This window comes from Staurois parvus, unplaced genomic scaffold (assembly GCF_062004578.1).
Source record: "Staurois parvus isolate SC_StPar_1 unplaced genomic scaffold, SC_StPar_1.0 ptg000025l, whole genome shotgun sequence".
NCBI lineage: Eukaryota > Metazoa > Chordata > Amphibia > Anura > Ranidae > Staurois > Staurois parvus.
In genome coordinates this window covers 26,594,239-26,619,480 of record NW_028317821.1, presented here as the reverse complement: position 1 = coordinate 26,619,480, position 25,242 = coordinate 26,594,239, and positions in this window count along the sequence as shown.

The following is a 25,242-nucleotide window of genomic DNA, read 5'->3' as shown; positions in this document are numbered from 1 at the left end:
CTAAATACTAAAGACTTTTATTTGCAGACATAATTAGAAGGTTTGCACATAAGAGTGTCAAACAGTTCACATTTTTCTTGTGCCAAGTGCTTTCCAGGCCCCAGGTATAACAAGTGTAGAGCCACTATGCAAAGCTTTTGTTCTGAATGTCAGGCAACCAGCTAAATGCACAAATGAAATACACATATGAGAGCTGATTTACTTGCTAAAAGTATTTTATATTTCTGTCCATCCAGTCCTTACATTTACACAGCTTTCTAATACAGCACAGTCCTTCCTGGCAGGGGAGGGAACCTGACCTTCCTCGGCTACAATTTCACTTTTACACATGGTTGTCCCCACCCTTTGACTAGACAGTGAAAAGAGAAGCTGCACACTGATTTGGTTATGTCTCTGTCGCTCTTCTCGGTTCTTCCTATCAGCATGCTCCTTCCACTGCAGCGCAGCTGATTGGCTGCTTGCGATGGTTCTCCCTCCCCCTCTCTAAGCTCTGCTGTACAGGGAGCTACAAAGATGCAGATACCAATTCAAATAGAGGCACTTACACTGCCTGTGTTTAAAAAAAATTAGGATGAATTAATCATTACAAACATCAGTATATTTGTCTATAATTCAGCTTAAGTCTAGGTTCACACCTATGCATTTTCCACAGCCTTTTGTGGAAACGCACAGCAGTCCATTTAACATGATTTCCTATGGGACTGGTTCACATCTCCGTGTTTTTACCAGGTGCGTTTTTTTGGAAAGGGTCGGGGACTTTTTTAAATGCAAACTGTTGCATTTTTGATTCTATAGACTTCAATGGAAACACTGCAAAAAAGCATGTAGTGCATTTTTGATGCGTTTTTGATGCATTTTTGTTTTAATCTGCCTAGCAACAAGAAAAAAAAACAAAACACATAAAAAAAGCAGCAAAAATGCAAAACGCACTGCAGAAACAGATCATATGCAAACTGCATAGGTGTGAACCTAGCCTTAAAGACCTAAAGTCAGACATGAACTTTAGGTATGCTGCACCCTCTTGCTAACTGCTTACAAAAGTAGATGTTACCATACATTGCACTAGCGATGGTCTGAACACCCCCCCTGTTCGGTTCACGGTAGAACATTCAAACCTAAAGAAAGTTCTGCCGCGAACATTGAACATAATGAACATAAGTCTATGTGACTTGAACTTGTAAATTCAAAAGTTCCCATTTAAAAGCTTATTTGCAAGTTATTGGCCATAAAAAGGGGTATGCGGACTCAGGTACTGCCCTGAGGGACATGAATCAGTGAAAAAAACATTTTAAAAAATACAGTTTTTAAAGGGGCAATCATTTTTCATTCCTTAAAGTAAAAAAAAACAGGACTGACATTTAAAAAAAATGGCATATATGTACAGTATATATATATATATATATATATATATATATATATATATAAAATATATAAAGAAAACCAGCATGAGGTCCCTTTAGGTCTGGTAGGAAGGCTAGGAGAGACCCAACAGTAAAAATAGTTTTTAAAAGTGCATTGGGATTCCCCCTAAAAGCCATACCAGACCCTTTAGGCCTGGTAGGACTTTTAAGGGGAACCCCCACCCCCCAAAAATGGGTGACTAAAGCATGTGGGTCCCCCTAAATTCCTACCATACCCTTGATCTGAACACAGGCCTGGCAGGCCAGGAAAGGAGGGGGGGGAGGAGACAAATGAGCCTTCCCAGGCCATGTGCCCTCGGCATGGGGACAGTGTCCCCATGCCGATGAGGACAAGAGTCTCTTCCCCACAATCCTGGCCTGGTGATGGGTCTGCGGGCAGGGGGGCTTATTAGCATCAGGGTACCACTTTAAATAAGGGGGCACCCTAATGCTGCCCCCACCTTTGTGAATAAGTAAGGGATACTTGTACCCATTCACTAAAGGGTTAAAAGTGTGAAAAAAATAAAAGAGACCAGACTTTTGAAAAAATCCTTTATTGAACAAAAAATAAAAAAAAAAACAGTTTTTGACAAGTCCTTTATTTAAAAAAAAGCCCCCAAAAAATGGTTCCAGCATTGTAATCCATTGTCAATAATGTCGTCCAGCATTGTTACGATGGCGCCGACTCATCCGCACCCGCCGAGTGCTTGCCGCTTTCTGACAATTGCGAGTCCGAGCTAAACAATTAGGTGGAGCTAGCGGTGATGTCACTGCTAGCTCCAGCCAATTGTGTATGTCTGACTGGCAACCGTCAGAACTGTCATCCACAATTGGGCAGAGCTAGCGGTGACACTTTGCAAGGGTCTTTATTTGCTGTTCACTTTTTTGTGAGAATAAGTATGGGTACTATGTATCCCTTACTTATTCACAAAAGGAAAGGGGGTAGTATTTATTTATTACAGGTACTTATATAGTACTGTCAATTTATGCAGCTCTCATATATATATATATATATATATATATATATATATATATATATATATAGTAGATTCACAATAGCCCCTGCCCTTGAGGATCTTACAATCTAAGGTCCCTAACTTACATTCATATATACACATACTAGGACCAACTTAGACAGGAGCCAATTAGCCAACAGTATGTCTTTGAAGTGTAGGAGGAAACCCATGCAGGCACAGGGAGAACATGCAAACTCTAGGCATGTTGTATTTGAACCAACAACCCTAGTGCTGCTAGGTGGAAGTGCTAATTACTTAGCCACTGCCCCATATCGGTGGCCCCTTTTTACCGAAGGAGGCCTCCAGATACCAATAAGCCCCCTGCCACAGATTCCCCACAACTGCTGGGCCAGGGTTGTGGGAAAGAGGCCCTTGTCCTCATGAATATGTGTATCTCCTATGTTTTAGGTTTTTCGTTCACCCCTTGTCTTTTCCAGACTGCCAGGCTAACAGTCTGCTATGAATATTTTGGGGGGAACCTTACATTTTTTTCCTATTTTTTTTCAGTGGTGTGCCCCCTTAAAATTCATATCAGCCCCAATAGTCTTGCCTGAGGGTCCCTCTTGACATCCATACCAAACGCTCATTAAGAATAATGGTCTGGTATGAGTTTTTTGGGGGAACGCCACACTGTTTTTTTTTTTAATTATTATTATATGTTTTATTAATTTTTCTTTTGAAAAAGAGACAGTACAAGTTTTTTTGTTTTTATCCAGGATAAGGGTCTGATTTAGATGAAGGGTAGGCCCCAGGTGCTTTTTGAAGTAAGTGATCAAATTGCTGAACTGGCAATTTAAATGGCATTCTTTTTTTCTTTGTAAATGTCAGTGTTGCTGTAGTTGGTGGTATACATAATACAGATGCGCAACTTCACAGGCAGGTTCAGGGCATCCTCCAGGCATGTTGTTTAAAGGAATTTTGGATTTTTAACCCCTTCCCTCTCACTCCAGACTTCCCTCTAAAAAGTTATGCATGCCGGGGGAGGGGGGAGGGAAGGATTGGCGATTATTTGATCATTGTGATTGACTATCACAATGGTCACATGATTGGGAGTAAGTCCCGCTGGGCACCGATCTTTCGTGGGTCTTTGACAGCTCAGTCTCTGTGCTGAGAACATGGGGAGTGCTTTTTCAGCACAGAAACATCGTCCGACCTTTGACACATATGTGTGGCATGTGGACATTAAAGCTCACCTTTGCTTCTGCACATCTGTTATGCGGGCGGCAACAGGTTAATGTTTCAATTAAAGCATTAAAATCACTGCTCCCTGCCAAATGAAATTCAAAACATTTTTGGCACATGTTTCACACAGCAGTGCCCAGCCCCCCCCCCCCATGCCCTTTGTTTGAAAAACCCTTGCCTACTAGCATTAAAAGTGACCACTACTGATTTTTTGGCTCACTGAATTCAATGGGGTTTGGTTACCTGTATGCAGAGCCTGAGATTACGAAGGTGGCCACTTGGAAAATTCCAGTCCAAGCATCCCTGGATATTGAGACAGAGTCTGCAGAGGCAAAGGAGCACACGTGCCAAGGTGTAGACACTGTGAGCAGGAACATGGGAGCCAGGGGCGGACTGACAACTCATGGGGTCCCCGGGCAATAGGGGATCATGGGGCCCCTGTGTCCTTGCCCAAACTCAAAAAAGCCTATGAAAAAGGTACCAGGGGTATCTCATGGGGCCCCCTACTGACCCCAGGCAATCGGGCAGTGCCCGAGTTTCCAAATGGTCAGTCCACCCCTGATGGGAGCGCTGATATCTGACGATGCAGTGTGGAGATGCCAAGTCCAGTTAAGGGTAGAGTCAAGTCTCAAACCTGGTCAAGTAAGTGGAAGGGCACCAGAACATCAGCAGAATCAGAGTCAGGAACAAGCAGAAGTTGGCAACAATCGGACAGGAAGTTACAGATTCATTAAGTAAAAGCATAGTCAGTAGTTCCAGCCAGGGTCAATAGTGGAGGCAGAAAGCGAATGTGAGCAGGGAAGGGTATTTCATGAGCAAGGTCAGAGGGGAAGTCGGGTCAGTAACAGGATCCAGATGTACCAGGAACAAGACTGAAGAAAAACTGTATTACAGCAACAAGACTAGAGACCAGTCAGCAAAGAACTAGTTCATAGTTCAAGTTTAAACAGGCCGCATGGCAGCAGTGGACGTGCGCTTGTTCATATGTGTGGGAAATTATGTACATGCAGTCCGTCTTTCCAAGCCTGTAGAAATGTGCATGCCTATGTCTTAGCCAGACATTCATCCCTAGAGAAGACATCTTTGGGTGGCCAGATTGTGCCGGCTCATACAGCTTTATTGACAGCAATGAGGAGATTGCCCAACATGCAATGAATGATGCAGTTGTTGAGTGAAAGAATCATCCTTCTCCAATAAACTCAATTCATTGGAGAGACAAAGTTTTAGCACCTGATCAATGTAATAATTTTAGTTTCATATGTATCCTTACTAATATATTGTTTTTTACTATAGAAATGTTAATTCATCTTTTCTGTGATCCTTCGTTGTACTACTTTTTTTAATCAGACCCAGATTTTTGTTGAATTAAAGCTGTTTATCTAAGGGGTTTTCAAACAGTAAGCTGGCTTCTTGGGCCATTCTAGTAGGAATTTCCCTTGGGCTAAACACTGTCTTAACAGATGGTCATGTGGAAATCCAGCAGGAACTGAAATGCTACCTAGAAAACAGGATATTAGTCTGTGGCTTCAGCTCGGATTTTAATGTTCCTCGTAGCAGGAAAGTTCAGTGATTGTCAGAAGAAGGAGGGAGCGGCAGTGAGGTGTAAAGAATGTAGTCTGTTCTCCCTTCTAGAAACACAATGGCAGTAACATCAAAACGGGGTCACTTCCAGTCACGTATTGACATTTTAATTTTGAAAAACAACCACACCTTTCATTTGTTAGGTTAGCTGGAAGCAGTCATGTTGTCTCTGTAATGTTCCCCTGTAGCTCCAGGTTGCAAGCTCATCAGGATGGAAGCAACCTTGGTTGTTTTACTTGTTGACTGTGTGTAATTTTGTTTATACTGTGGCTCAATTAAATGGGTGATCACAAGACTTAAAGCAATTGTAGGTAATTGCAATTGAGATGTTAGACGTAATTGTAAATAGAAAACAAGGTTTTTGGTAATGTAGTTTTGTGACTGGTCACAGTCAGGGTTTACCTCAATTTATTTGTATCATAAAAATGTAAAGGCCAGTTGAACCCTCTGGATTTATTATAGGTGTACCTTGGTTTATGAATTTAATGTGTTCTCCGGGAAGTTTCCTATTGTGAAAAATTCATAAACCAAAATGCGGTTTCCCATAGGAATGCATTGTAAACCAATCAATCCGTTTCGGGGGTCAGAAAAAAGATAAAAATAAATCTTTTATCTGTTCAAAAATCTTTATAAAGTGCACTTTAAAGGCATAAATACTGCACAGAGACTTGATTAAAAATTTCCAGAATGGCTCCAAAACTCGATGCAAAAATCGCTCCAACACCACCACACTCGATGCCACGTGCTACCCACAGACTCCAGCATGCACTGGGCCGGCACTATAAACCTCCCAGGCGCAATTCATCGTGGGGAAACTTGCTTCATATTGTGAAAAAAATTCATAAATGCATTGAAAACCAATTAATCCGTTCCGGAGGTCAGCAAAAAAAAAAAAAAGTCTTATCTGTTCCAAACCCTTTATAAAGTGCACTTTAAAGGCACGGGGCTGGCGCTATAAACCTCCCAGGCGCAATGCATACTAGGGAAACTTGCTTTGTATTGTGAAAAAAATTTGTAAACCGAGGCATTATTTTCAATGGATTTTCATTCATAAACTGAAAATTACATTAATCGAGGCGTTCGTAAACCGAGGTACGCCTGTACTTTAATGCAGTCAGACTGAATGTGCAGTACTAGATATGCTTCTCTTTTATTTTCTAATTAACTGCTAAGTGCTGCAGCAATATCAAAAAAATATTTTGCCAGTACATAGGAGAGTTGATCCCTGAGCAGCACAGTTGATCGGAGCAATATTCGGGGGACCACTGGAGAGCCAGTTTGATACACTGTATGTGAGAGCAGCGGTTCGACTATCCTACCTACTGGAAGCACAGGGTGATTTAACACCATGTTTTAGCACTTGTAGCGGTAAAGTAAGCATATTTAATACTGTATTTGCAGCCTGACTGTATTGCAGTAATAAATGAAGAGGATTCAATTGGGCTTTAAAGCTGAATTACAGGTATAGATTTGACCATGTCGAGTGAGTGATGTAACCGCGTACACACGGAGATGGCTTCAACCTCCATCTTGGCAAAGGGGTTAACCATCCTGACAAACATATTTCCCCCTCATTCTCCCCCTCCCTTTCTGAGAGTCCCAGTGACATTTGGCCAGTGTGTATGTGTGCTAGGAGTGTCACAGGAGGCCAGGGCCCAGCAGGGGGCTAGGAGCTATAAAGTCCCCAAGGGAGCTGGGGCCTAGCTGTCCTAAGAACTTGTAAAATGTAACACCTCGCTGAGCAAACCCTTTGGCGCTATATAAACTCGTAGTAATAATAATAATAATAATAATAAGATAAGGCAAGCTTTCCCAGGAGTTCAAGACATTCCAAGGAAGGCGGGACCAGCTAACACTGTTAAAAATCCATTTTTCCCCTATGTCTCATATCTTGGAATATGAGAGACTTAAATAAAAACCAGACATATCGTCAGATTGGCTAAGAGAAGACGAACAATTTGATAGGTCACTCGCCTTGTCTCGGATACATAGGAAAGCCAAAAAATAGATCTCATGAACTGTTCAGTGTATAATTTCATAATTCATATCTAATCAATCCTCAGACGTGTCTGCGTTATAATCTACCCGCGGGTGGAATGTCACTTGTGCATAGGAAAAGTTATGAGCCAAAATATGAACTATACGAGATTTTGGCTCTAGTTTAGGTCCACACCCAGACCTCCACGCCCTAAATGGGGTATTGGTCCTTGACTTCAGAGACACCCCCTGCTTGGGAACTACAAATTGGGCTGTCAGGCCTAAGAGAAGGAAGTTGAAGACGTCTCCCATTTTAACATCAGTACCACCTGGGGAGACCCGTGCCCTTTCGCTCTGAAACTTGGATCTGCTAACCCAGGACTTTGGCAAGTACCTTAACCCTTTCACCTCTCTCTGATATCTCTTTGCTGTGCTGTTAGTCTCTGTATATCTATATAGATATATCTTAGTTACATCTTTTCTGTAAATATTTTTATTGCACCCGTTTGACCTTTTAGTAATAAATCTTTCCTTCTGAAAGTGTTGAACTGTTTCTATAGCGCTTTATTGCAATTCCTGCCTCTAAAGAGAACGCTACTGTGTTTGTTTAACCCTCTGTATAACCGTGTTATACAGACGATTACCTCAACCATTATAGTGTTATAAATGATATCGCCGAGTTTTCTCTTTCTCTGTACAAAAAGGAGATGGTGGAGGCTGTGTGAAGGGTTAATTGCGTAATCAACCTGACCCAGTAACAATCGCTCAGGCTGCCAGTACATCGATTGTGGTCCAATTAGCTGGAAAATCGTTGTGCAGGATGCAGTTGGGTGTGGCATTATTACACATGTGACATCGCGGTTTTGGATTGGCTAGTCCTTCGGTCTGTTTGATGAGAAGGGCTGGGGTCTGATGCTGCAATCGTGACAGGTGACACCCTGTGGTTACTACTCAGCAGGGCCCAGGGGGCATCAGTAATCACTGTAGTAGCAGTGACTACAACAGTGATTTCCAGGTTCCACAAGAAGCCCACACGATATGGAATATTCATATATACATTGGTCAAAGCTGGATCAGCATAACTATACTTTAAAATCCATACCTGGAATTCAGCCTTAAAGACGTTAATAAAAGTGGAAAGATAAAGCTGGACCCATAGGTTTATTTTACTGGTATTGTTATCTTAAGGTATTAATGTTTGGAGTAAATGATCTGGTTCCTGGGCAGGCGGCCTACACACCCCAGAGGACCTCCACAGTCTCTTTGGCTTGTAGTGTGATGTAAAAAGAGTCGAAATTGAAGCACTACACCACTGCTAAGAGGTCTAGACACAGCTTTGTTCCATTAAAGGTCAGGGGTACAATTCAAAAAGTAGCCAACGTGTTTCGGGGGTCCACGTGCCCCCTTCATCAGGGCTTGACTGTTGAACAAGTGAACAAACAAGAAGTGAACTGGACCTACAATGGTATTTTTTACGGTGTGATTTAAAGCACAGGCCTAATCAGCAGCTTGTTTGGCAGCCTGAAATAAGATTAAAGAAGTTCATAGCATCAATATATTTGATTTTGCTACCTCAGTTAACATAGCTCATAATGCTGTGTGATAAATATTGCACTGGTTGTGCAATAATATCATACAAATTGGGCGTAACTAGGGTTGTGAAAGACCTAAGGCTCCCATGGGCACCTTATAGAAATCAGTGATGCTACGTATGGTGTGGCTTATAATGAGTGTAGCCTAACAGTGGGATGGGCTATAAGGGGTATGATTATATACAAGCTGAGCCTTTTCACTCTGTACAGAACACATATGCAACGGTCCTTTAGTATCCATAAAAATGTTTTAATTACTGTGCTGCAAGCAAGAGTCTCGCAGATATATCCCCAACCTTAGCTCAATTATGTTGGTGAGTAAAAATCTGTTGTCCCCTACATTGGTGGCCAGTGTGCCCCCTTTATGTTTAATATGCCCCCTGTGTACCCCCTTGTTGTTCAGTGGTGGTCACTGTTCCCCACCCATCTTACTGTTGAGTGTGGCCTCCTTTTGTTGGTGGTCAGTGGGAGCAGTGTTGCTCTTACGATTTGCGGAGAAGCACTGGCAGAGGAAGAAGGAAGAGGATCTATGGCAGAGGAAGATGTAAATGTAAACACAAGCCATGTTTATATTTGTGATCACTGTGATTAGTCATCACAGTGATCACAGAACTACTCTGGTTGGTCTGGTTGGCTCTGTGCCTTTTGCCTCTGATCTGGGCTGTTTGTTGAAAGTTTTATTGTGATGTTGGCACCCAGAACCCCCTTTAGGTGCTAATTACGCCCGTCATACAGCCTTGTACATAACCTAGTGATACAAGTGTAGCACCCTGTCCTAAACAGGGGCTATTGCCTACCTTTAATTTTTGACTGGGTGATAATTAGCCTAGTCTGATTATATTGTTTTTCACTAGTATTTCTCTAAGCTCAGTTGGGTTGTGATATCTCACTGCTGCAAGTAGCTGTCACTGGTACCACTGGCAAGAGTATGGAATTTCATAACAAGACTGAGTTATGAATATTTATATTTCCTTCAACCAGCCCAGTAGGAAGTTCATGGCCACTGGTGCATAATGGGGAGGATATAAATGTCTGGGAAGATCTTGTGATCTGTCCCTTTCTCCAGGCTGAGGTCTGGGGTGATGCTGCTGAATTGGGCTCTGCTATTAGGCCACATAGCCTGTGGCCACTTTATTAGGTACACCTGATCAATTGCTTGGTAACACAAATTGCTAATCAGTCAATTACATGGCAGCAACTCAATGCATTTAGGCATCTAAACGTGGTGAAGATGACTTGCTGAAATTCAAACTGAGTATCAGAATGGGGAAGAAAAGGGATTTAAGTGACGTTGAATGTGGCATGGTTGTTGGTGCCAGACAGACTGGTCTGAGTATTTAAAAAAATTGCTGATCTACTGGGATTTTCACGCCCCATCTCTAGGGTTTATAGAGAATTGTCCGAAAAAAAGAAAATATCCAGTGAGCTGCAATTGTGTGGACAAAAACGCCTTGTTGAAGTCAGAGGTCAGAGGAAAATGGGCAGACTGGTGCAAGATGATAGAAAGGTTGCAGTAACTCATGTCAATATGGACCAAAATCTCTGAATGTTTCCAACACCTTGTTGAATCTATGCCACAAAGAATGAAGGCAGTTCTGAAGGCAAAAGGGGGTCCAACCTGGTATTAGCAAGGTGTACCTAATAAAGTGGCCGGTGAGTGTACTTCTCACTATTTATTCTTTTACTATATGCTTATGTTCAATAATACATTGTAATAAGAATTACTGATTTGTTTTTTTATTTGGCTGCATCTGAAATGATGTGTCTCGTTGGTAAATAATTTGAATGATCATTTTATGCAAGCATTGAATTAATTGTAAGTCACTGCATAATAACTCCTAACTATGACCCAAAATATGTATCCTCTGTTAGGTCACGTGGGTGCAAAAAAAACAAGTCCACCTTGGTTGGTGGTTTTAGTGCTTTTCAAGCATTCCCCATCTGGGTCTGCTACAGTGCCCTGAGAACTTTAAGGTTACTTGATTGTGTCATGCTGTGTTGATTTGAATATCACATGTAATGTTGCTAAGTCATTCTGCCCAGTGGTTTCCCCTGACAGGAGTATTGACAGCAAAAGATGGAAAGTGGTTGAAACAATACAGGCATCGGATGCTGTTTTTCATCTATCCTGTCTAAAATGTGTTCACAACTACTGAATAGAAGATGTGTACATTAGCCAAAAAGAAATGTTATTTCTACAAGAGCAACTGAAAACTTTGGTAAAAAATTTGGGAACCATTAACGATAAGTAAATGCAGTCAGATAATGCTGTTCTTAGACAGAGGGATGTCTCAAGGACAGCAACAGAAAATTAGAGATCTACACACAATTGTTGCTGTTTCCACATTTCTGGCTTTCCCTTCAGTTTTCCCTGTTGGTGCTGTGAAAGGGGTATCCTATTTTATTTTTAATAAAGGGATGTTTCTATATTTATCATAGGGATTGCTATCATGTTGTTAAATGTCTAAGTAACCGGAGTAAACATTCATAGGATTGACATTGTCTAGTTGTGAATATCCAGCATTATATGAGAAGAAAAGGTATTTTTTAGGTGCTCAACAAATTTGACACTTATTATGCACTAATATCAATACAAAGCTTTATTCCATATTAAAATAGAAAAAAACTACATCACATTAGAAGTTTTGAAAAATATAAAACCAACATGATACTTCATATGGCTTGACGTTCACAATGCAACAATTCCAACTCAACATGTTTCGCCAAAGTTCTGGTTTCTTCAGGAGATTTACAAGTAGTTTCATGTAATAGCCACTATCCAGCAATAAAAATCAGCAAAATACTTTTAAGGATGCAGTTGGGGGTTGTTGAGGGCTTCATCTCGGAATGAGGTGTATACTCATGTCAATACAATAAATTCATCCTTGATCTTCTATGGTTTGGTTTCACGAATAATATCTTTGTTTGGACGCTCTCACTACCTCCAGGTGCAGGGGGACAAGGTGTGCCCCATCATATGCCAACCTGTACTTGGGGGGGTGGGAGCAGGAGTTTTTTGTAGAGGGGATATTCAGGAATATCTTAAGGTACTAATCTGTTGCAGATTTACTAATGATGTCTTTATGACATGAACTGGGTCACTAGTTGATTTACAGTTTTTTTGGATGTACAGATCTTTATTGAAGGAGATGGTAGTATAGGCTCCCCCCTCTTTAAAAAAACGTCCTCAGGCAATACCATTTTACATGCCACCAGTTCACATCCGGCACCTTTGGTGTCAAGCTTACCCTATAGCCAATATCTTCGGTTGAAGAGAAATTGTACTAATCAAGATGATTTTGACGTGGAGGCTAAAGCCCTCAAAAATCAGTTAAGAGAAAGGGGATACAGTAAGTTATGCATCAAAAAAGCCTATCAAAGGGTTAATAGTCAGGATAGACAATCACTGATTCATAAGAAGAAAAAGATCAACTCTGGTACTCAAAATGTCAGGTTAATTACAAGATATTCGATGCAGCACAGAGAGGTTCGTCAAATATTGAATAAATACTGGTATTTACTAAAGGCGGATAGCACAGTATCCCGATATGTGAAGAATTATCCTGAAATAACCTATAGTAGGTCTTCATCCCTTAAAGATCAATTGGTTCAGAGCCATTATTCAAATAAATCAAGGGATAGACCAAAGAGAACTGGCACAGCCCCTTGTGGGAGGTACAATTTTTGCAAATTTTTCCTCAAGTAGGTCAAATTACTTTACCCAATGGTCACACTTATACTCCAAGATTCTTTGCTAATTGTCAAACATGTGGCATAATATACCTTATGAGATATGAGTGTGGTGCTTTCTATGTAGGAAAAACCAAAAGACCGTTTTTTCAGAGAGATCGCGATCCTGTAGCAGTAGCAAAAAAAGAAAATGGAAACACCTATCAGTCGACATGTCGGTTTGTACCATGGGTTTGACTTAGCTAAACTTCAGTTTTTTGCTCTGGACCATATACCTCCACATGAACGTGGAGGTGATGTTGACAAACCCATTTTGCAACTTGAAATGAAGTGGATATATATGCTATCTGCCAAGGAATTTCCTGGACTCAATGGCCCTGATTCACTACTGGGCGTGGGCGCATATTTATGGGCTTAAGCCCAATTTTCATGGGCGTCCGTCCATTTTTTACCCTGCAACCTAATTCACTATTGAGCAGAGCCCATAAGCAGACGCCCAATCTAATTCACAAAAAGACACACGCCCGGAATCAGACTCACAAAAGCAGACTTGCTAAGAAGCACGTCTAACACCATGAAAAATCACTGTAGAGACATGTTCACTTAGAAATTTGCTTTGCCAAATATCAGGACTTCACTTTAAACAATATCTGCTATTTCCAAAAAAATTAAGAATGTGTTAAAAATCATTTTTTTCAAGGAAATCGACACAGTAAAAATCTAGATGCCCGTGCAGTGTCTTTGGCAGATAGAACTGAGCATGTGCAGAACACCTTTTAGTCCTCTGCCATGGGCGTTTGCTTTTTAGCCACTGACTAATAGTGAATCTGATTGTGGATTCCTCTGACAGCCGGCACTCGGTCGCGACTACTGTGTTTAATAAACAGCATTAAGCATATCTTCATGTAATCTAATTAGATTTCCTTCGTTTTAGTGATTATATTTTTGTTTCTTATCCTTTATAATTATTTCTGTTATGATTTTACTTATTTTGAAGGTCTAGATATTATTTTTTTTGAAAGCTGAATGTAAAAATAAAGGTCCGCAATAAAAAAAAAAAAAAAAAAACAGCGTGGGTCCCCCCTCTCATCCATACCAAGCCCTTCAGGTCTGGTATGGATATTAAGGGGGAACTCCATGCTGAAATTTAAAAAAAAAACCAGCGTGGGTCCCCCTCAATATCCATACCAGACCCTTATCCGAGCATGCAGCCCGGCAGGTCAGGAAAGGGGGGGGGACGAGCGAGCACCCCCCCCCCTCCTGAACCATACCAGGCCACATGCCCTCAACATGGGGGGGGTGCTTTGGGGCAGGGGGGCTCCCCCCCCCAAAGCACCTTGTCCCCATGTTGATGAGGACAAGGGCCTCTTCCCCACAACCCTGGCCGGTGGTTGTGGGGGTCTGCGGGCGGGGGGCTTATCAGAATCTGGAAGCCCCCTTTAACAAGGGGGCCCCCAGATCCCGGTCCCCCCCCCCCTACGTGAATGATTCCGCGGTACACGGTCCGCAGACTCATTCACAAAAAAACTAAGTGTGGTGTAAAAAAAACACAGTACAGGGTCTTTGACAAGTCCTTTATTAAAACAATGTCCCCCGAAGTAGATCCAACGTCAATCGTGGCGGCGGCGACTCGAAAAAGGCTTCCAGCCTAGTGAAGAAAAGCCTAGCTGACAGTTCTTATATAGGTATGGGCGGGGCCAGCCGGGGACATCATCCCAGTGACCCGCCCCATGTCACATGCTTGCTGTTCCCGGCTGGCCCCGCCCCATACCTATATAAGAAGTGTCAGCTAGGCTTTTCTTCACTAGGCTGGAAGCCTCGGACGGGAGCGGAACCTTTTTTTTTTTTTTCCTTTTTTCAGGTCGCCGCCGGCGCCGCGATTGACGTTGGATCTACTTCGGGGGACATTGTTTTAATAAAGGACTTGTCAAAGACCCTGTACTGTGTTTTTTTTACACCACACTTAGTTTTTTTGTGAATGAGTCTGCGGACCGTGTACCGCGGAATCATTCACGTAGGGGGGGGGACCGGGATCTGGGGGCCCCCTTGTTAAAGGGGGCTTCCAGATTCTGATAAGCCCCCCGCCCGCAGACCCCCACAACCACCGGCCAGGGTTGTGGGGAAGAGGCCCTTGTCCTCATCAACATGGGGACAAGGTGCTTTGGGGGGGGGGGAGCCCCCCTGCCCCAAAGCACCCCCCCAATGTTGAGGGCATGTGGCCTGGTATGGTTCAGGAGGGGGGGGGGCGCTCGCTCGTCCCCCCCCCTTTCCTGACCTGCCGGGCTGCATGCTCGGATAAGGGTCTGGTATGGATATTGAGGGGGACCCACGCTGGTTTTTTTTTTTTAATTCCAGCGTGGAGTTCCCCCTTAATATTCATACCAGATCCGAAGGGCTTGGTACAGATGGGAGGGGGGACCCCACGCTTTTTTTTTTATTATTTATGCAATAAAGGGAATTATTTTACATTCAGCTGTCAGTGGGGAACCCCGCTGACAGATGAAACATTAACTCATGGCTGTCGCTCCTACAATCCCGCATGAGTTATGTTATCAACTCATGCAGCATTTTAGTAATGAAAACCAATGCAGCGCTCATGTTTCAGCTGTCGGTGGATTTCCCCACTGACAGTTGAATGTCAAAGTATTGCAGTGATTTATAAACAGTTCTTTAAATAACTGGCGTGGGGTCCCCCCTCCCATCCATACTAAGCCCTTCGGGTCTCGTATGGATGTTAAGGGGTAACTCCACGCTGAAATTAAATAAAAAACAGCATGGGGTACCCCCTAAATCCATAACACATACTTATCCGAGCATGCAGCCCGGCAGGTCAGGAAAGGGGGGGACGACGACGAGCGAGTGCCTCCCCCCCTCCTGAACCATACCAGGCCACATGCCCATACCAAATTATTCAAACATTTGTAAACAGACCAATTAACTGAAATGGTTTGACATTTGTACCCCAAATATGACGTTCCCTGAGGCGTTGGTAAACCGAGGTACGCCTGTATTAGTATTGCAATCCTTTGTATTGGGATACATAGAACCAACATACATCTGAATTGGCAACATAGCACAACATTTGTGTCACATTGGAGATATCTGGCTAGTTATACTGACCATGCCCAGGGACCTAGGATTGATTCACAGCACAGAAATACAGGCTGGGTTAGCAATGTAGCTCCGTGGATTAGTGGTTAGCACTGCTGCCTCACAACTCTAGGGTTGTCGGTTTGAATCCCAACCCCGGCGAGGTAGTAGCATGATCTCCGTGTGTGGCTGTCTTCACATACATATTCTGGCAACATCTTTGCTTTCTGTCTAAATGATCCCTAAAATGTGAATTAGAATGAGGCCTTGTCTGTTGAAACACCTTCAAAGCTGCACCTTATGTGAATGTCATACAATGGGATAAGATAAGGGCCTGAATCACTAATAGATTTGATAATGATGGTTTACACTCCACCCACTTTTGTGAAGGATTTGGCAAGCAAAGAGCTGACAGAGAGAGAGAAGAGTGAGACGAAGAAGAGTGAGCGAGAGATACATATGAAGAGTGATAAAGAGAGACATTCAGAAGAGTGAGCGAGAGAGAAGAGCGAGCCAGTGAGACAAAGAAGAGTGAGCAAGAGATACATACTGAAGAGTGATAAAGAGAGACATTCAGAAGAGTGATAAAGAGAGAGAAAAGACTTGGTTGGTGAATCCACACATCAAACTTGTCACAAATCCTGGCGTGCATTTTTCCCCCAAATGCATAGCAGACCCTTATCCCAGCAGGCAGGTACCGCACGCCTTCAAAGATTTATTTCCTTTGTTGATTTTCCTGCTTCGCTCACACTATATGCAATTGAAAATTACTCTTTAAGTTGCCAATTTTAATGTGTTTTCTAGAGAATTACTAACTAGTTGTGTTTTCAATTGTGTGTAGCATTGCGATTTCTATTTGAGTCTAGATGTTAAATTGCTAATAAATGGCCACAATTCTCAAATACCTTTGAACTCTCGCTGCAACAAATGGTGTATGTTAATACACTCACATTCATTATATCCAATATCAGGTACGATGTCAATGCACAAATCGCACCTGAAAATGCACACCCTGGATGTGACTTGTCATGTGATTGGCATGGCCAGCAGCTTGCTCTTTGCATGGCAAATTGCACCCAATGTTACTGGGGGCCAACACCACTGTCACATCTAATCCGATGCGGCAATTGTCCAACTTACAGTGAAGTTGCACGAGTTTACAATCCAATTGGATGTGAACAGAGCCTACAGTGGCCAATAGGATGCGACTTGGTCTATGATTTGCAAGTCGCCTGTCATGCCAATTGCATGGCAATCGCAAACAATGTTACTGGGGGCTACCCGGTCACATTAAAGCAGATTTCTAAGTGGTGTTATTGACACCACAGTCACATCATGTGACTTGCATAGAAGTTGCATGATTTCAAAGTCGGGGTACATGGTGATTTCAAGTGCAATTTGCAAGACATTCGACATCGATCTCTCAGCAAATTGCATGAAAAGTAGTGTATTCATTACTCTATTATTACTTGCGGCTCCTACCAAGTTTGAACCACAACAATATGAACGCTCCAATAGCGTGCTCATTGAGTGGGACTTGGCGTGTGATTTGCACAACATGCAAGCTGTAAATCGTCTGCAAAGTCGCACCCTATTGTCTGCTATTAGAGTGACCACATGGGTGCGTTTCAAACACTGATTTCTATAGTAGTACATGTACTACTTTAGTGGCAATTTGCATAGAGATCTGTGTCAGATGTCTTGAAAATTGCATTGAAATGGTCAACTTTACTGTAAGTTGCATGATTTGTAAATCAGCTTTGCCCAGAGTGTAATGTTTGGTGATGTTTGATTTCTGGAGTGTTTTACCAATTGATGGGAAATTCACCATACTAGTCAAATCGATTTGTCATTTTCAGTATTGCATACAAGATGTGGTCATGTGACTGTCTTAACTCATGCGAGAATCTGGAGGGAATTGTGACCATAGTAGCAATAAAGGTTCCAATTGGGGTTCCCTTTCACATCCCTGCTCAATGTTCTGTTGTATGCTGCACACGTACATTTCACTGTATATATCTTTCTGATTTGTGGGGCCTGTATACCAAGGGTTAATGCAGGTAGGAAGCGGATTCATCAGGTGAAAACACTTTCACTGACCAAACTAAGGTCAGTGGTGGGTGTGGCTTCATTGGGTGTGGGGCCTTGTTTGGCACGCTCCAAATACAACCTAGCTTATATAAAGATGTGCAGTAGGGAGTGATTTGGCCTGTTACTAGGCCGGGTGGTTTGTGACTAAGTCCTTGCTTGTAGTGGTTTGGGGGAGGAAGAGATTTTGTGCTGAATTGCCCTAGACACCACTCAGGCTGTGTTTGGAAGTGGGCTGGAAATGTTTGCATATTTTTGGCCTTGTAAAGTGTGTTTGTGTGTTATTGCACAATGATTGTGTTTTTTCTCTTTGCATTGAAAGCCTCACACATGTCAATCGTTTTGTTTAAAATCTGCTCTTGTTTTAATTTTGCTTGCTTATTTAGACTCAAATGCATTTTTCTTACAAACCTGCTGACAAATGTATGTGTAGGGGATTTGTAGAGGTGGGAGGGGTTTTTCACATATGTCTTGTTTTCTTTATATTTTGATGTGTAGACTTTTTTTGTGAATGGATCTTTATACTAAATGATTGTGTAAGTAAACCTTATGTGCACGAAAATGTTACTTGATTCATCTTCCCCTTTGTTTCCTGCTATAACCTGAGCACACACAGTTCATTAGAAGTATCTTTAGATTGTAAGCTCTTATGAGCAGGAGTGTTTTATTTTTGCCACATCAATCCTATTTTTGTGACTCACCAAGATATTGACTGTACCTACTTGTTCCTGCTGACCAAATAAATGAAGATATATTTGATCAATAAATGTTTGACCGATGTTTTTGTGTTTATTTTATGTTCAATATATGAACAACCTTAATAGTTACTTTGTATACTTATATAATCTGCTCAAATGTAGCTTGTAAGAGCGTGAATATGCAAGTGGGTGCAAACTGGCTTTTTCCAAACCAAACAAAAAAATAAAAAACCTGCTTGCACCACAATATTATGTACTAATGAATATGTCACATTCACTGTGCAGCCAGCTCCAGGTTTTCTACAATTTGATTTACAGTAATAAAATAGTCCCCACTGTATGTTGATTTTTGGCCTTTGGCAACAAAGATATATTAGCCAAGGTTTAAAAAGAAAAAAAATCACTAAAACACACATTCGCGAAAGCTATCATAGCCGTGCATAGAAATGAGCGATCGTGCATAGATATGCGCGATCGTGCACAAATAAACGCCAAACAGGTGTCCCCCATGGCGCACGAGCAGCTATCCTCCTGGAAGTACGTCATCTGGTGCGCGCGCACCCGGAAGTGGTTGTGGGGAGTGTAAGTGGATGAGAAGTGGTTGGAGGTTTTGTGTTGGTTGAAAATTTTGATAACTTTATTGGCATTTGGACATGGCGAGAGCACAGTTCTCAACTGAGGAGATGATCCTTATATGTAAAGTAACTGTGGCCATTGCAAATATGTTTATAACATGTGAGGGACAAGTAATTGTAATTTTGTGGGTGGGGCCTAGCAGAATCTCACTTGGTGCGCATGCTACTTATCTGTACATTAGCTCCTGGGTATTGATGGGTCAATTATATTAACCACTTGCCTACTGGGTACTCCTACCCCCTTCCTGTCCTGGCCAATTTTCATCTTTCTGCACTGTTACCCTTTGAATGACAATTGTGCGGTCATGCCACATTGTACCCATCTTAAATTTGTATCAGTTTTTTCAGACAAATAGAGCTTTCTTTGGGTGGTATTGACTTGCTGCTGTGAGTTTTACTTTTTGCTCGATAAACCACAAAATAGCTCATAATGAATAAAAGGCTGTTTATATTATAACATTTGGTAAACTGGTAATTTAGCAACACTGATGTGCGTTGATGAGGCGGCACTGCTGGCCACAGGTGGGCGGAACTGTTGGGTGGCACTGGTGGGCACTGATCATCGGGGCCGACCCCTGCTTTGATAACTGCTGGTTCTCGGCAGTACTTTCCACACATTCTGACAGCGTGATGAAAGTGCAGCCAAGACCCGGCAAATGCATTTCCCGGTGATCAGCGTGTCATTGGACATGGCTGATCACATGGTAAAAAGCCGCTGTGATTGGTCTTTACCACATCACGTGATCAGCTGTGTCCTTAGGACACAGCAATCACGGAGAGCGCGTTCTGCCAGGATGTCATATGACACCCTCCCAGAGCTGCCTGGATGCAGTGTAGCGTTATTCGGCTATCTGCGGTCGCCAAATAGGTAACCAGCTAGGCCTTCATGGCTAATCTTTGAATATCTGGACATGTATACTGCGTATAATGCATTACATTCTACAATGTGTTGGTGTACATGGTATTACAGTGTGCAATGCGTTGCTGGATTCTGCATGACAGTGGACAGCGTATCACAGTGTGCAATGCGTAGCTCCAGCCTGCATGACAGTGTACAGTGCATTACAGTCTACAATGTGTGGGTGTACACGGTATCACAGTGTGCAATGCGTTGCTCCATCCTGCATGACAGAGTACAGTGCATTACAGTCTACAATGTGTGGGTGTACACGGTATCACAGTGTGCAATGCGTAGCTCCAGCCTGCATGACAGTGTACAGTGCATTACAGTCTACAATGTGTGGGTGTACACGGTATCACAGTGTGCAATGCGTTGCTCCATCCTGCATGACAGAGTACAGTGCATTACAGTCTACAATGTGTGGGTGTACACGGTATCACAGTGTGCAATGCGTAGCTCCAGCCTGCATGACAGTGTACAGTGCATTACAGTCTACAATGTGTGGGTGTACACGGTATCACAGTGTGCAATGCGTTGCTCCATCCTGCATGACAGAGTACAGTGCATTACAGTCTACAATGTGTGGGTGTACACGGTATCACAGTGTGCAATGCGTAGCTCCAGCCTGCATGACAGTGTACAGTGCATTACAGTCTACAATGTGTGGGTGTACACGGTATCACAGTGTGCAATGCGTTGCTCCATCCTGCATGACAGAGTACAGTGCATTACAGTCTACAATGTGTGGGTGTACACGGTATTACTTTGTACAGAGTATTACAGTGTGCAATGCGTTGTACACTGCAGTGTGCACTAAAGCATTTTACACTCATGCACTGTACACACTAACGCATTTGACATTTCTAGTGTGCAATGCGTTAGTGTGCAATGCCTTGGACAGTACAATGCATTTGCAGTATTGGTGTATGTTTATTAAGCACAGATAATTCATCTGATTTTAGTTATCAAGGAGAAGTCTTCTCTGTCCCCCTGTTTATGAGGTGGAGGACAATTGTTTTCCGAAGAGGAGAGGAGACATTTTTTCAAGGAGATCTGTATAGATTTCCAGAGATATGTGTAGATGGTTGAGGGGCTGCATGTGATCTCCGGAGATAATTGTGATTAATGATCACCTGAGTTAAACCAGTGAATGAAAAGTGTAAAAAAACATGGATTGAAAATAATCTGCACTGACCACTGTGCTTTGTCAAGCCACATATTGGCACATTCTGGTGTCACACAGATGCGATGTGAAATTTGCAGTGTTTTCTGTGCAAGCGCTGCACCGCATCACAACCGCAATCCCTTCATGCCACCTGCTGCGGCTTTCTAGGTGAAGTTACCAACACACCAATATTGGTACACAAAGCGTATTGCGATTTGCCAAATTGGATGGCATGCCTATTCACACCCATGTGCATACCCTGAAAAAGGGTCCTGCACATTTTTGGCCTGGATGCGGTGCAATTTGAGGTGTGCAAAATGTTTGTCTCTAATTGCAACGCACACAAATTGCATGTGATTTGCCCAGGAGTGCGGTGTTAGACCACAATGCATGTATGTGAAGCCAGAATAAAAGGATGTGGATTTTGTCTATTTTTACTTGCGCATGTTAACATTATGTAAGTGCATTTTTCTTCTGTTTAACATGCTATAGAAATGCAACATGCATTTGGATGGAGTGTTTTTGTATGTGCATTTTGGAAGTATTCTAAACACACATTGACCCTAGGGCCACACCATATCTTATGCAGGCCATAGATGGGTCGAAAATCGGCCGATTTTTCGGCCGAAAATAAAATCGGCCGATTTTCGGATCGTTAGTGGGCTATTTGTTCGGCCGTTTTTCGGTATTTTGGCAGATTTTTTTTTTCGGTAAAGTTGGAAAAAAACGGCCGAATTTGCCGATCGGCCGATTTTCGCGGCAATGATGGGCAAATCGGCCGATTTTTTTACTGATAAAAAATCTGCACATGAGCAGTGACCTGCAAGAGGAAGACAAAAAGAAGAAAAAGAAGAAGAGGATGATGATGATGAAGATGATGAAGAAGAGGATGATGATGAAGAAGAAGAAGAAGATGATGAAGAGGAAGAAGAGGATGATGATGAAGAAGAAGAGGAAGAAGAAGAGGAAGAAGAAGGATGAAAAATGAGAGGCATTCCAGTATGGCAAAAAGTGTCCCTGCAGAGAGCTCCGCTATTTCTTTGACAGTTCCTTGACATTTACAGCGGTTGCAACATTGTATCTATTTGTTTCCGAATAAAAACATCTGTATCCGAAATGGATACAAATACATTGTTGCAACCGCTATAAATGTCAAAGAACTGTCAAAGAAATAGCGGAGCTCTCTGCAGGGACACTTTTTGCCGGCTGTAGACGGGATGAAAATCGGCCGATTTTTTTTTTACCATTGCTGGTAACGTCGGCCGCTTGAACAACCGATTTTTCATTTTTTAAAAGAAAAATCGGCTGTTTTTCTCCCCGTCTATGGCCTGCATAAGCATTAGTGTGCCTGGGGGAGGGGGGGACCTTTGGCCTTTCCAAACACAGTAGATGCTCCAAGAATGTTTCCTTAAACTCTTGAAATGGTTAAAAAGGAAAGACACTCTAGATAGCCTGCACTGAGAATTGACTGTCATGATGACGTGTCAATGATTATTTGCTCTCATTTTTCAGGAGTGGTACTGCTTGCGGTTGAAGCTGGTAGAAATCCACCTTCACGTCCTCCACTCACCTTCACTTGTGGCCAGTGGATATTTTGTGGCCGCAGGCAAGAACTGGCATCGAGGACCTGCATAATGACCCTGGCATGCCAGAGGTGGTTTGGAAGCAGCACAGCAATTTGACCATCCCTTTCCTCTATGTTGGTTTTAGGGTGCAGAATTGCTTCTCGTTCGTGAACGGACTGTCGCCGGATATCAGAGTCCCCATATTTTCAAGATAGGTTTTAGCCATGTTGGCTTATTTTTATGTTATTTTCCAAGTGTGTCGCACCTAACCGCACAGTAGTGTGGTGCCATGCGTATTTGTGGCTGTGAATGGGGCTGTTTTTAATAGACGTGTGTAGGTGCAACAACGTTTTCATCATGGTACCTGCGCACATCTACATAGGGCATTGCATTTCTTTGCTGTGCTGGAAAATGTGTGTTCTTGCATGCGTTTCTGCACCACCAATGGTGTGAACAAGTCCTAAGGGCTGGTTCACACTATAGAAACAGTCTAGATGTGTTCCTGATGGGTTTTTTTCATGCCCTTTTGGCATGCATGTTTAGTGTGTTCCAGTACATTTTGGATGCGTTTTGGACATGTTTACATTGCATTTTTGTATCCCTTCCACTTATTTTTTTCTATTTTCTTTGTATTCAATGTAGTTAGGGACATGTGCGTTTTAGTACATTCAAGGACGTTTCAATGTGTTCCAGTACAGTTCTGTGCAGAAACAATGCAGCGCTGATGTGAACTATGACATTGACAACCATATAACCTTCTTTCTGTGCGTTTGTGATGCTGAAAAAGCAACTGAAACACATGTAGTGTGAACTGGCCCTAAAGGTTATTAGAGGTCAGGGAACAGGACTGACCAGGAATTGTGAATTCAATCAGACTAGTGGTGAGATACAATCAGCAATTGTATAATAATGTGAGATCTGAACTGTAGCTGATAGAAAATGAGACACATTCACTTGATCAGTAAATAGATAGTTAAAGAGTGGGGCGGTGATCCATAGATTTGCATATGGGACAGGTGATGATGGGGTGGGGGAGGGGGTCAAGTTGTATAAGGAGACAGATTTAAAAGAGAAAAAAGTTGCAATGAAATATACACGGCATGAAACTTGCACATGACCTAATTGGCAGAAGAACAGTACGCAAGTAACATTCATCCACTTTCTAGTCACTAGGCAAAATCATAATTGATTGATCAATATTCCTGCCACAACCCAGAAAATTGATCTCCATTTTTTTGGGATGTTGCCAAGACTGGGATTAGAACCCATGACCCAAGTGCTGTAAGTTCTGAGCTCTAACCACTAAACCACTGTGGGAAACACAGTTTGAGCTATAATGTAGAATAGTTACATTGTTTAAAAATGATAAAGCGAGCGCTGGTCAAATGATATAGACTAGTAAAATGGTATTACACAAGATAAATATAACCACGAACAGTAGTGCATGAACTCGTGAAAGGTCATCCACCCCTGTGACAGTGTACTACACTATTGAGCACCTTTCTGGCTCCTGTGGCTGAGCTAATTCCTCCCCAGGACCATTTGGGCACCCACCCTGATGGATGGATGGATGGAGCTGGATGACTAACCCATAGCTGCCAGCATACCGCTGCACCCCCAGATGTGCGATGTGTATAACCCATGCACATTAATACTTTTTTTCTGGTGAGTGTAGACCAGTCCCAAGGGTGGTTTACCTTTCACGAGTTCATGCACTACTGTCCGTCACGGAGAGACCACACGTGCCATTCATAGGCACTCTCTGAGTTGGTACTCTCACACGAAGGACATTCCATTATTCAGGAATGATTCTATGAACTTATTTTAGCACGATTTACCAGTTTACATCATTATTGCAATTCTTTGCACTTTTTGGTTTTTACATGCGTTCATTATTGATCACATGCATTTATAGCGCTGCACTTGTCTTTACCATAGAATAGTTATGTGATTAAAGAGAATGAAGATATATAACTATATTGGGAAATTAGAAGTATATAAATTATTTGAGATATAAGTATGAAAAATTTGAAAATAAAATGTATGACATTCATTAGTAAATGCAATACTTTCCTGATCATTTTGGAGAAACAGCCAAAAAAAAATAGCAAAAGAGAATTTTCAGAATGTAATAGTACAGCTGTATTAGAATTTTCTATCAGAAAGACGCCAATGTTAATAAAGCCCGCGCTTGTGCGCCATCTAGCGAATATATCCGGTATTGCACCTAAAAATGTGCCAGACAGGATACCTCATTCACTAATGGCAAAGTAGTCAGTAGACGCTCGTTAATGAGCTTGCTAGAAGCTGGTCAGACCACTGATTGATTGACCGGAGTCTGCCTGAATGGTCAGTCTCTGCTATTACACTCACATCTTAGTGAATCAGGGCCAATGAGTCCATTAGTTGCAAGCCCTTCTTATAAACAAAGGGCCCCAGTGCTGCTCTGGTGCAAGTGCTATGGATTGGTCCCTGAAATGTTTTCTCAATTGGATCTTGTAAATTGTAAATAATAAATATGAATCTTTTTTGATTGTGAATTATATATTGAATTGTTTAAATACAGCTCATGGCTAGGTTAACAGTGTGGCTTTTTTGTGGGTTAACTTGAGAGGTTGTTCCAATTGTATACCATGTGTAGGTGTTGTAGATACCGCATTGA